Below are 13,562 nucleotides of genomic sequence, written 5' to 3'. Positions count from 1 at the left end.
CCTCCTGTGTGGATAAAGACTTCCACCCCCCTCACCCCGCCCCTGTCTATCTGTCCTCATTATGAGCTAGTTTTCCAACTCTTAATCCATTTAATCCTTACAACTGCCCTATGGGATTGCTATTTGTAAGATGCCTGTTTAAAGGGAATTTAGATACAGAGAACGTATCCATTTGTCGAATAGACAATTCACTGTCTAGTATCTTATTTATTTATTTGGTTATTTACTTTTGTTCTGGCTTCAACTCTTCTCTGCCTTTCCTCCCATGTAAGTTCCACATGGACGGCTTCATCTTTGCTCACCCCTGAATTCTCAACAAATGAAACAGTGTGTACGCTCAAGTACACAACTGCCAAATGAGCGAATCTTGTGAGTCTGTGGAGTCCCACGACCCATTTTACCAATGAGGGTTTCTAGATTGAGAAATGCCATGCAAACTCGCCTAGTGGGGATCACATTAGCAATATCACTTACTGAGTTCTTGCTTCAAGTAGGACACTATTCTAAAAGTAATAACTTGGGTTAAGTCAGTCAGATCTCAAAAACACCTGTATGCACGTGCTTGAAGCGCTAATAAAAATGGCTGCACTTAGGCTAACAGATTGCTTATTCTTATACTTGTCCTTAGAACAGTCAACACACCTGACCAACCGGTTGCTACTCACAGCTCCAGGCCCACTGTTAAAACTAAAGCTGGTGATCTTACTGTCTCTACGTTATTCCAGTAACCGAAAGCTATAATCATGCTTGGTCTCTGAGCTGATTTCCAGGGAAAAGGTCACAGAACTGCAACCTTACGAAGTAAGCTAAATACCAAGAAGACCACACCCTGGGCACTTGCGAGATAAAGAGATTGGAAAAAGTGACAATTTTAGCTTCTATGGAATTGGTCGCCTTGGAGCCATCATGACGCCACTCTAAGTCTTATGATGAGAAAATGATTCTGCTGGTTGTTTATTGTTTGAGTTATGGCTGTATGTATCACCCCACCCCATCCCCAAGGTGGGGTCACAGTTTTGAAGGCTCTAGCCTGCTCTGAGTCCCCTTTGCCCAGCAAAGGAATCAAGCTGCCTCTTTTCTTCTAAGCTCCAAGACCTGGTCTCCAAGTTATCTGGCTTGTCAGGGACAGGGGCAACATGCTCTTATTACACCCATTTGCAGGGAAGGAACTAAGATTTAAGGTGGTTCAGTAACTTGCCCAAGGTCAGCCTGGGAACTGGGAATCAGACAGAGGTGGTCTGCCTTTAGAGCCCACATCTGTAACCCCTGCCTAGACTGCTGAGTGTCTGAAAATCATACCGGTCCATTACACCAGGTGCCTTAAAGATCTGTGGTCTTGCCAGCTAGATTTTTCTTCCTTGAACAAAAGGAGAAACATAGATTTATCCCTTCTACTCTCAGCACCAGAGAACACCCCAAAGAAGTTTTCGGGGATTGAAATCTACCCTGAAATCAGCTTCTGTGGACATCACCCAGCTCCCCTGGATTAGATGCCTAAAATGCAGATGTGGGCAGCTTTGCTCTTACGATTGATGCTCCAACACCCATGCTTGGTCCTCGGCCTGTTCCCTCTGGGTCACTGCTTGAAGCGCAGGTCGTGGCAGACTATTAGCACCCTGGATTGTCTGTCCACAACCTTCCACACTGGGTTCAGCATCAGAAAGCCACCCATTTAGTGTCAAAATTTGCATAACAGAGCTCAGCTTTGGTTACCAGCGGAGTTCATTCATCCCACTGGCAGTCCCTTTATTCAATTTGCCCACATTACCATCAGCACTAACACTCAAATGCTCCTTCTTATGAGCTGGTTTTACAAGTATTAATCCATTTAACCTTCACAACAACCTTATTAGGTTATTATTATTTCTAATCCGTTTTGAAGACACAGAAGAGTTTAGCTTCTAAAAACCAGTAATTAGATGACTCAGAATTCAAACCCAGGCAAATTGTAGAGTCCACATTTCAAACCATATCCCTGGGTCGCCTCTCTACAAAACTTCCTTAAAGATATGGCATCTGAGTTCAGAAAAACTCTTCTGTGTTTTCCCCTATTCTCACATTCATTCACTGAATTCTGGTCATCAAATGAGTGGGTTTCCTCCACCAAACAATTCTCCAGTTCTCTGCAGACACCAAGTGGATGTCCTACAGTTCAAATCGATTCTGGCACTCTCTACCTGGGGGTGGCATCAGGTCCCACGTGGAAAGGGCTCAGTCCCACAAGACTGCCCCCCAACTTCAAGATGTCAATCACCCCTTCCTCCTCCCGCTATTTGGCTTAGTTATTTTTTGGCTTGATATCTACCATGAGGCAAACCCAGTTTTGGAGGGTAACAGTGTAACTCCAAGTACCCAGAAGAAAGAGATGCGCAGGGCAATGTACGTGGGAGAGGACATCCCATCCCATGTCTACCAACCCACACACTCTCTGAACTCCATCTATTAGGGGTTCTTACAGAGACTTCATCACGTAGGCATGATAGATTATTAACTCAATTTCCAGCTCCTCTCTCCTCTCTGGCGATGAAAGTTCCAAGCTTCTCATGGTGGGCTGGTCTTTCTGGTGGCCACGCCCCATCCAGGAGCCCACCAGGAGTCACCTCGTTAGAACAAAAGATGCTCCTATCACCCAGGGAATTCCAGGGGCCTGGGGAGCCCTGTGTCAGGAAATGGAGACAAAGGTCAAGATGTATATATATTTCATGTTATATCACAATTTCACAGCAGCTAATCCGAATGTATCCCAAAATACTTTCTGTAAATTCATTCTTTCCTCTCACACATCTGCATTTGATGCCTCATGCCATTCCAGCACAATCAGTGCTTTACGGCCATCGCCTTATTTATCTTCCACTGATGATATTTGTTTAGTATGTATTACACCCAGGACCCAAAACTTGGGGAGGAAACACAGAAAGGAGATTCTGTCATGGAGGAAATGATTAACCCCAGGTGTGGCAAGCAGAGTAATGCTCCTTCCCATTAAAGAAGCCCACGGTCTAATCCCTGGAGCCAGAGAATAGGTTCCTCTCATGGGGGGAAAGAAAAGGCAAAACGGAACAAAACTCTGCACAGAGAACTAAGATCGGGTCCTTGACGTACGGAGATTATCCCGGGGAGTCCAGAGGAATCACATGAGCTCTTACAAGCGGAGGGAGAAGTCAGAAGAGTGAGGGAGGGTGATGCTGTGACAAAAGAAGAGACAGGAAGAGTCTAAGGCTGATGACTTGACCCCCAATTACTGGCTTTGATGATGGAAGGAGGGCGGCTTTCTTCCCCAAGTCAAGGAAGGTGGAACCTGGAGGGGCTGGGAACCGCCTCCTGTTACCTGAAAACTGGGTTTGCCTCTTGGTGGATGTCGAGCCAAAAGACACAACCAAGCCGAAGATCGGGAGAAGGAAGGGTTTATTATTACTTGCAGCAAATAAGGAGAACACCGGGACATTTCTTGAGACAGTAAAATCGGGGACACATGCATAATCATGAAGGAGCTTGGGCATAAGCAGAGTCCAAGCTTTCGGTTATTGAAGTCATGAGGGGCTTTCTTGACTTAAGAGAAGCCATTTTTTTCGTTCCCAATTGTCATGGCCCTATCTGTGCTGCTGGCTTGGTGGAAATAACAGGCACCCTCTCACAGAAAATGTTTAGAGCTGAGTTTTTAAGTTAAGTGACAGTCAGCATCCTGAAGCCCCAGAGAGTCGAAATCCTGCAGCCAAATGCACACTGTTTAGGACTCTTGTGTCTTCTTGCAAAATTAACCCCTTTACCCTCATTTTCCTTCTTATCCCAATTACTTAGCCTGATATTAATATATATATATTTTTTCCTTTTGTTTAGTGGAGGCCTGACATATCATTTATGTTTTTAAATTGTAGCCAAAATATGGCTTTATAGATAAAGTGGGCTGGAAGCAGACATAACCAACACCTTTTTCACTGACTCCTTAAACCTTATGTGGAATATTGAACAGATCACAGAGAGGGAGTGGGTCTGATGGCACTGTTGATATACAGGATGGGACAACCCAAAGATGGGGGAATCCTGGGTTTTGATGGTGTCACTGAGCTATGTAATTAATCAACCTAAGAGCTGCCCGCCTTGTTCCTTGAGAGTGTAAATATTAGATGTCATATAAGCCATGTCCGTGAGTGCTCTGTGATTGAGCTAGGTACGCGGGCACAGGACTGTTTAGACCTGTGCCCTCAGCCATGCTCTGCTGCTAACTGGCCACGTGACTTGGATCAGGACACTTGTCCTCTCTGGCTCTCTTTTTCTTGTATCTGGAAACATAGCGTCTAGCCCTGGACGGCCTCTAATCACCTGTGAGTTCTAACATTTGACTCTCTTGAAATGTAAGTCGTCTGATCTTCAAGGATTGAAGCACTGCGTTTCCCTAGCAGCAGACATAATTTGGTGACTTTCACTTGGACGGAGCCGCTGGTCCGCCCTGCTCCCTGTAAACAAAACCTCTCACTGAATCCAGCACAGGAAGCCCACCAGATGCTAGTCCTGGTCCCATTTTACAGATAATACAGCCAAGGCCTGAGGATGTTTAGTCATTTGCCCAAAGGCACACAGCTGGCCATTGACAGAGCAGGATGTGGAACCCAGCTCTGTCTGGATTCCAACACCGGTCATGTTTCTACTTCCCAGTCTGAGAGGGAGAGGCACCACCTTCCTCTAAGACATTATCAAGAGGTAATTTGGCCCACTATACACATTTTCAGATTTCACCGTATCTGTAAAACTTTTGCTCATCTAGATGCATCATAGAACCAAGATGCTTGAAACAATGAGCAATAAACCCACTGAGTCTTTGACATCTGGTTGGGCCCCTGGTCCCCAAGTCAAATTCATACTCTAACAAGTAGACTGAGTCATGATAACAAGATTCAGGGTGGGTCTGTCTGCACAGCATCCTTCCCTCTTGCTCAGAGGCAGGACTCAATATAATAATGTTCATTAGCACTAAAGTCAATCAGGCCGGTCAGCTGTCTGATCCATACGGCCCAATGACATAATTCACCAGCCCTGGAGAGGTGACTCAGGATGGGATTGTTTTACTCAGGCGGCTAAGGGAGACTTTATCAGTGCCTTTGTAAATGAGATCCATTGTGTTTGACGTTTCCATAATAAAAAGAGGTACAACGCTTTGGTGGAGGTGTCCCCAGGCATTTTAAATGCATTGTTTGAATTCATAAGCCATAAATTCAACCCTAGGGTATTTCTGCCAACTCACACACACATTTACCCTCACCCTTATCAGAGACAAGAATGGGATCAAGAAGCAAATCAAGACCTCCATGGAGGGGGAGGGTATGCCTCAGGGGTAGAGTGCCTGCCTAGCATGCACAGGGTCCTGGGTTCAATCCCCAGCACCTCCATTTAAATAAATAAATAAATAAATAAATAAATAAATAAATAAATAAATAAATAAATAAAAACCTAATTACCTTCCCCCGAAATAAGTAAAAAAATTTTTTAAAGACCTCCATGGAGATGATGGATAAACGTAGTGCCCTTGTGTGCCTTGCTCCCGAGATTTTTGTCCTCTCCATGGGCTCTGGTTTGGGGAATTCAGGATATTTGACAGCTTCTGTTTTCACAGACACGGAGTAGCTTCTCCAGTCCTGCAGAATGAAGCAAAAGCTTCAAAGTGAAAAATCCCAGGTTCTACCAAAAAGACCAGAGAGGCTTGTTTCATTGCACAACCAAGCCAAAGTGTGAAAGCCCTTCCTTGAACAAGAAGGGAAATCACTATTTGCGGTTGCCCTACTGAGCCTGACTTGTGAAATGAGAATCAGATCCAACTGAATTCATTCAGATCGCCGTGGAAGGCGAGCTCACGACATGACCTGTGTGGCCTCGCTGGGCTTCTCACTGGCACATGGATGGAACAATAGGGTGCAATCTGCTGCCAGGGTTGGTGCTCCGAATTCAGACGTGCAGGGAGAGGGAGCAGGAGACAAGAGGGTGAGTCATTAACATGGACTGGGAGGAGCTGGGTGATAAAGCTGGAACCCCACACGTGGCCAGGAGAGGGATTGTCATTTTCAGCTCCCCCAGATGTGCCCTTTGTTGCTGAGAACTCGGAAGCCCAGAAGAAATGGCTTCTCTCACCACCTTCTCCACCTCTGATTAAGGAAGCTTGTGTGCAAAGGGCATTCCTGGAGAGAAGAAAGATCCAGAGGTCTAGTGTATCAGGTAGGACTGGGAGAATTAGCAGGGCAGTTTACAAGAGCTGGCTTAAACAAAGAAGCGTGTGCTTGACTCACATAAGAAGGAGTGTGGAATAGGGAGCCCAGGATTTGTACAGTGGCTCGGTTCTGCCAAAGAACCCACGACTGTTCCATTTTCTGACCCCATCAATGCCAGGTTGGCTTGTCATGTCGTAGCGGTGGAATGGCTGTTGGGCCACCAGACATCACGCTCATTTTCCAGGCGGTGGAGGAGAGGAGGACACCAGGACAGCAAGCCTGCCTGTGGAGCTTGGGATTTTATCTAGGAAGAGATGTCCTCCCGTGGGGCATCTCACTAGACTCTGGGTCACAGGCCCGCCCATGACTACGTCAAGGGTGTGAGACCCCAGTGATGTCTCAGCAGGCTTCCTTCACTAGGCTCTGCACACGGGTCTGGGGGGGGGGGGAGGCGGGAGGGAGGAGGGTCTTTGCCAAGCTGCTCACTGCCTGGCATCCGGCAGGACCAGCTGGTCCACCTGTGGGCCTGGCTTCTGAGAGGGGGTGAGGAGGAGGGGGTCTGAGAGCAGGCCACGGGGAGGGAGGAAGGAATAATTTATCCCTGACACCCACCGCCCTTCGGTCATCGGTTCATCCCGCGCGTGTGAACCCCTTGCACATCTGGACGTGCATGAGACCAGAAATCTCAAGTGCCCCAGGGACAGGTGGCATCCTTACACCCAAATGCACCGGTATCTCACCCTGATTCTCCAGCAACAAACAAAGTCCAAAAGTAAAAATCAAATGCTTCCAAAAAGATCCATCTTTGACACATTTAGGTTTTATTAAAAAAAAAAAAACAAAAAACACTAAAATCCTGGGTTTTGTCATAGCCATTGTTCACCTTTAAAAAATACACACAAATTCCACTTGCTCCCTTAGTCTTCAGAATGTATCACAAGCAGAGATTTGGATATAGTGACACAAGTCAAGCATTTTCATCAACTTTGAACAAAGACTTAAGGGGACATTTGTGATTAACGTGCAAAACACGTTCTCTTCAGCAGCTCGGTGACTGCTCCTAAAACCAGGCGGTCGTGACAGAAATTAGATTTTTTTTTTAATAAATTGACATTTCTGTGCAGATCTGCTCTAGAAAGACAAACCAATCATGTGTCTGCTTTCTTTATCGTGCATATTGTTTTTTCACAGGACATCCTGGGTGTCTGAGTTTCATTTCAACAGACTAAAGCAAAGGCCTGGTTTAAAAAAAAAAAAATTTTTTTTTCTACCTAGAGCTCTTAAAAAAGAGGAGACATTTGTAAGAGAAACACTGATAATTGGGTCCGTGTTGTCCCTGGGGAATAGAGTCCTCCACTGAGATCAGTGAAGAGGAGATGCTTCTAATAATAACGTCAGCAGGGGATGTGCTGGGAAATTACTTTGAAATTTCCAAATGCTTTCACGAAGGCAGGGATCAGACTCTGGGTCACCAACATTCTCCCTAGTTTTAATTTATTTCAAAAAGAGAAAAATCATCCCACCCGTGCAGAACGCCCTCAGGGCTCTGGACGGGCGCTTCCTGTGTTCTGTTCTGCACTCTTGCAAGTTTCCTGGGCGCCATGTCCAATTGTAATTATCCTCGAATTAGAGACACCGTTTTTAGTCTGGAGGGAACGTCTGTGCAGGAAGATGAGTCACTCCCCAGCTGGGCCCAACTTTGACGAGACTTTTAAGTGGGAAAGCTTGCGTTTGGAGAATTGATAAACACAGCCATGCGTGTTCACATTTCAAAAAAGATTCTCTTTCTTTCTTTCAATGTTAGCGCTCCTGGTCCCCGGCATTATATTTCCTTACAGATCATGAGCTAAAAACGTCTAGCCCAGTGCTGACTCTTCAACTGGAGCTGAACTGGGTGTAAAAGCCGGCCTCTGCAAGCATGAGAAAGATAAGGCTGAAATGTTAGGTTTGCTTGGAGATTCGAAGACAGGGGTGACATTTTCTGTTCATGTGAAAAAGAGGAATCAGATTTATCAAAATTATATCCCAATGGCTGAAGGCTGTGTCTGTGAAATACAACGTCTTTTGGCTTCTCATTGAAAGAAACGTAGGTGTTAAAGAGAGTCCTATCCACAGGGCCTCTTTTTGTTGGTGGCGGTGGTCCCAAGAGAGGTGGTGGAATGGGTGGAGAGCGTGGGGAACCTTCCACAAGGATCTAAGAGCCACAAACAAATGCAAAGTGTTCTTCCACCAGCCTTTCCCACATCCTCCCATCTCCTTCCCTCCCGTCTCTGCACAGCCCTACACCCTGTGCGGCCTCAGCCCGTGTGACCTTCTCTTCTGTCAGCATGTCACCTCAAAATGATTTCGCACACTATACGTGTATTCTACTGGGGCCAAAACCACTCTGTTAGAAATAGCCTCCTTGCTGGAGATAGTCTGCTGTTGGAGGAATCTGTGCCCTTCATCTGCAAAACAAAGCTCTCAGATAAGGCAATCCCAAGATTGCTTCCAGCATCTATTCCGGAACATTCTATTATTCTAACTTAGCACTTGATAATATGATGCTATATACAGTGAAGATGGCCTTTATGTCACCATGTTTTCAGACACAGTGTGCAATGCTGTGAATGACTTTATTTTAAATTTTAAGCTTCCGAGTCTCTATGTTGGAAGCTATTTCAAGTTTCCCACAGGCGCCAAAGAAATCTCTTCTTTAGTGGGGAAAATGGGTACAGGAAAGGAGCAGAGAGGAAAACAACGCAAACTGGGGCCAAACAGGGTTGCCTGAGGATAGAGTTACCCGACTAAGCAAAGAAAATTGAGGACGCTCAGTTCATTTTGAAGTTCAGCTAAACAACAAATAATTTTAGTGTAAGTATATCGCATGTAATATTTGGGATATATTTATCATTTTTCAAAAAAAGAAGTTGTTGCTTCTGCGAAGTTCAAATTTAATTTGATTTGATTTAATTTAATTTAATTTGAATGCGCTGTATTTTACCTAGTAATTCTATTTGAGGATTTAACTAAAAAGTTTACCAAAATTCTGTGCTTAGTAAATGCTAGTTCCCTTTTATTCATTTAGTATTCCATGCAGAAGTAGTTTATTTTCCAGTCTATAAGACATAACCGAGTATAAAACACACTCCTATTTCTTTAAGAAAAAATATTCATGGGGGAAAATCCAAGTACTTTCCATCCTGCATGGATGGGAAAGGATTTTAAAATGGTTTTGTAGGAAAAATATATAATGCTGCTCATATAAACACAATATGCTGTATATTATATATAAGGAAATAGTTCTAGATTTGAATAGCCAACTCGTGCTGAAAAAATTATAAAATCACATAGTTAAAAGAAATATATCACATCAGTGAGCAGCACTGGAACACAACAGAAGAAATAGCACAAGTGTGCTAGTAAATTGAATCTATTTCTTATATGCATCATTATGAAAACAGTTTCCAGGATAGTAGTTCACAGAATATTGGTTGACTCAAAAGCAAGGTGTCCTATAAAATAAATGACGTTAACATTAATTCTTATATTCCTGTATTTGGAGCCAGGGCAAATCAAGCAACAAAAACAACAAAAATATAAATTTTGAATGAATTCTTACCTGGGTTGTCAGATTAATAGAGACAAAAACAAATATTTCAGTTAAAAAAAAAAGTAGAAAACATAGATGGTAAAAAACAAACAAACAAACAAACAAACAAAAAAAAAAACCTCAACTTGATGAAATTCCAATGCTCCTGCGCATAGGAAAAAAATTAATATTTCCCTGCCAATTAGTATAGAACAGACAACAGGGGAGAAAATGAACAAAATCTTGGAAAAGCTAGACTGATCAAGAACTCACAAGGATTTCTATCACGTTGGAGACACAGGTTGTGGCAGTAATAAAAATCAACCAGACACGTGCAGGAAATAGCCCAAATGCTGCAATTTTCTGGATATCTCAGGCCTTATTATTTACAGGAGGCAAACCATCCTCAGATGTGGGGTTCCGGTCATTACTCTGATGTTTTTGGTTTGCATTAAAAAAATCAGGGTATATTCTTGTGCTGGAGAAGCCACCCACCCTGCCACAGCCCCCGAAGGAACATTCTGGAACCTGGGAGCGATGTCTCTCCAGTGCCCTCTACTGACATAGCGTCAGGGTCAGCTGGTAAAGGGCTAAAAAACATTAAGGGCGCAGGTCCATTTTTGCAGACGGTGTTGTGCAGGGTTCTCCAGAGGAGCAGAACCAGGGCTATAGAGAGAGATGTGCAAAGAGGAGGTTTAGGGGAGGAAGCAGCTCACCGGGTTGGGGAGACCTAGAGGGGCCGCAATCTGCCGTCTGCAAGCTAGAGACCCAGAAAGGCTCGAGGTGTGATTCAGACCAAGTCCGAAAGCCTGAGAGCCCAGAGCGCCAATGACCAAGGGCAAGAAACGGTGGACATCCCAGCTCTACAAGACAGAACTTCCCTTCCCTTTGACTTTCTTTCTTTTTGGGCCCTCAGAGGAGCAGCTGATGACTGTGCATGTTGGTGGGGGTGATCTGAGCCTCCTGAATCAGACGCTAACCTCTTCTAGAAGCCCTTTGACACCAGAAATCATGTTTTACCAGCTCCCCGGGCGTCCTTTGTGCAGTCAAGTAGCCACACAGCATTACCCATCACGCAGTCCCAGCCGAAAGCGTGAATTCAGGGCTGGGAGGCGATAAAATCAAAGCTGGCCCGGAAATTAGGTAAAAGTGGCTGTGTCCCAGCTGAGCATCCGTGGAGCAGGACAGGAGAGTAGCAGTCAGGAGAGAAGCCGAGCGTCCAGTGGGACACGGAGCTGGACGTCCCCTCCGCAGGGAGAGACCAGGCGGCAGGGGCTCGGCGGCCGGCCGTGCACACCCCGGGGCCCGGCACACGACCTGGCCCAGAGGAAGTCGCCAAAAGACGTCAGAGATGCAATGAACCAAGTGAAATTTAATTCCCTTGGCACTCGTGGAAATTCAGCGTGAAGATAATGAACTTTCCTAGACACGTGAAATCGGAAGGCTGGCTAATTAACTAAATATCAAAGGTCAAACTGACTCTAGCTGGTGTGTGTGCGTGGGCGCGCGTGTATGCACGCCTGCACACGTGCGGAGAAAGAGGACAGGGTGTGGCTCATTAAAACATGCCTCTGCTATCTTGAAGTCGTCTATTCTCAGGTGACTTGTTTTGTTTGTTTGTTTTGGTTTTGTCTTTTCCCAATGAATACATGTGATTTTATAATTAAAAACAAAAACAACCGTCCATTGAATTAATGGAAGAGGACACCCTCAAACGAAGTGACGCGTGAACAGTAAACAGACGGGATATCGATCCTCTCAGGTCACCAACTTTGGCCCTAAAATGATTTCTCAGTCTTCAGGTCCCCAGCCCGGATTAACACGGTAATCCCCAAGAACAGTGAAGAGTAAGGAAAAACGGGACAGACTGCATCGCCGCTTCCCGGGTAACGTGTCTCCCGGGGGCTGTTCTGACGAGGAAAAGCAGCAGGTTCTGGTCCGGCATCTGGTTGTGGTCTCCCACCTGCCCTTCTCCGGGACCGCATTTCACGGTTCTGACCCCAGCCAGCCTCCCACAGTAAGCGTTCCTGCCGGCTGCTGCCACTCCGGGTGCCCAGGTTTATTTTCCAAGAGAAGGTCCTGATGCCCTTAGAGGACATTCACCAAAATGATCATTCTTCTTTCAGTAATTCTGCCCAGAAAATAGGGCCTCACCTCTGGCTTAGGTTTGTACCCCAGGGCTTAGAGCGCAGTGACAGATTCCAACCAGGGTGAGACACACAGGCGTCCTCTGGGAGGCAGGGTGCCCCCGTGACCGAGTCCAAGCTCGTTCTGCTCCCCGCACGACAGACCAATAAATCGAGAGATGAGGTGTTGGGCAAGAAACGACTACTTTATTCAGGAAGCCAGCAGACTGAGAAGACAGTGGACTAGCGTCCCAAAGAACCATCTCACCCGAGTTAGAATTCAGGCTCCTTTTATACTAAAAAGGGAGGAGGTGTGGCTGGTTGTCGCAAACTCCTTGGCGCCGGAATCCTTTGTTCTTGCAGCTGTCCGCCTAGGTCTGGTCCCCATGTTCCCATAAACCTCCAACAAGACAAATGTTATTTTCTGTTCTGCAAATTTTTATCTCTATATGAATGAAGCAGTGTTATGCCTTTAAAGGTCAGAGCCTTGAGAAGGGCTGTCATGGTTATTCCAGGCTCTGGGCAACATTCTTTTACAGAAGGTGCAGAACCAGCCTGCCTCAGCCCAGGTGACAGAGCCCAGGGTCAGAGCTAAGGGAACAGACCCAACATGGAGTCAGGTTTGTTCTTCTCCGTACGACCCCCACCCGCTGGGCATCAGAAGAGGGAACGGAGAGCCCAGAGCAACACACCGTGTGGGACGGACACTCTCCCATCACAGAGCTTCCCCTTCCTCTGGGAAATGCCCCACCCGCAGAGGGAGTTAGACGGGCCAGTCTCTGAGAACCCTGTGGCAGTTGTGAAGCCTGAGGAGCTTGGATGTAAGTGGTTGGATTTACCAACGTCCAACACTCCAGGGAGGGGGGTGGGGGCGCCCAGGCCTCTGTCACCTGGTAAGTTACCTTCAGAACTTGCTTAACATACAGCTGGGCGGGAGGAGGAGATCACTGCTCTTTTAACCTTAAAAGGAGCTCACCCACGTGTCTAGGGAGGAAGGAGACTGAGATCCTGCCGCTGACAGTGTCACATCAGCGGTGTCCGTGATGAGAGAGGGGAGCAACAGTCACGCGGGAGAGGAAACGCTTGTTGACTGAATGATTGATGGAAGACTTGGGCTGAGTAATAAAGATTAGTACAAGGAAATAGAAAATCGAGCTTTAAATTGGTTGGTTCAGGACGTTCAGAGACTGGAGGAGATGGTCCAAGCTGGAGCAGAGAGGGAGCCTGCTGGATATAGTGAGAATCCATTTAGGTTTTGAAGGATGAGCAAGATTGGATCAGGAGCAGCTGGTCAGTCATGCGCTTTTTCCAATTTCTTTATCGTAACCCACAACAAGAAATGCATTTTACACTAGGACTCACCACACACACACACACACACAAATATGTATATAATTTAAATGAAAATTTTATTTAAAAGAATATGTAACTTCATTCCAAGAATATACCCTGATTTTTTAAAAATCCATTCCATGCATTTAAAAAATGATAGATGAAGTCTCTTGGTGTCATTGCTCGCCAAGAGTTGGTTGACTCGTGGCTTGGATCTAGGAAGCAGACTGTCCCCTGAGTTCGGCACCTGGAACTGAACATCCTACAATCTAGACACATTCTAGCTTTAGTCGTTTTCCCCTTTCCCCTTTCCCCTTTTCCGAGTCCCCGCCATCC

Source organism: Camelus dromedarius, chromosome 31, assembly GCF_036321535.1.
Source record: "Camelus dromedarius isolate mCamDro1 chromosome 31, mCamDro1.pat, whole genome shotgun sequence".
Classification (NCBI taxonomy): domain Eukaryota; kingdom Metazoa; phylum Chordata; class Mammalia; order Artiodactyla; family Camelidae; genus Camelus; species Camelus dromedarius.
This window is presented reverse-complemented; position numbering follows the sequence as displayed.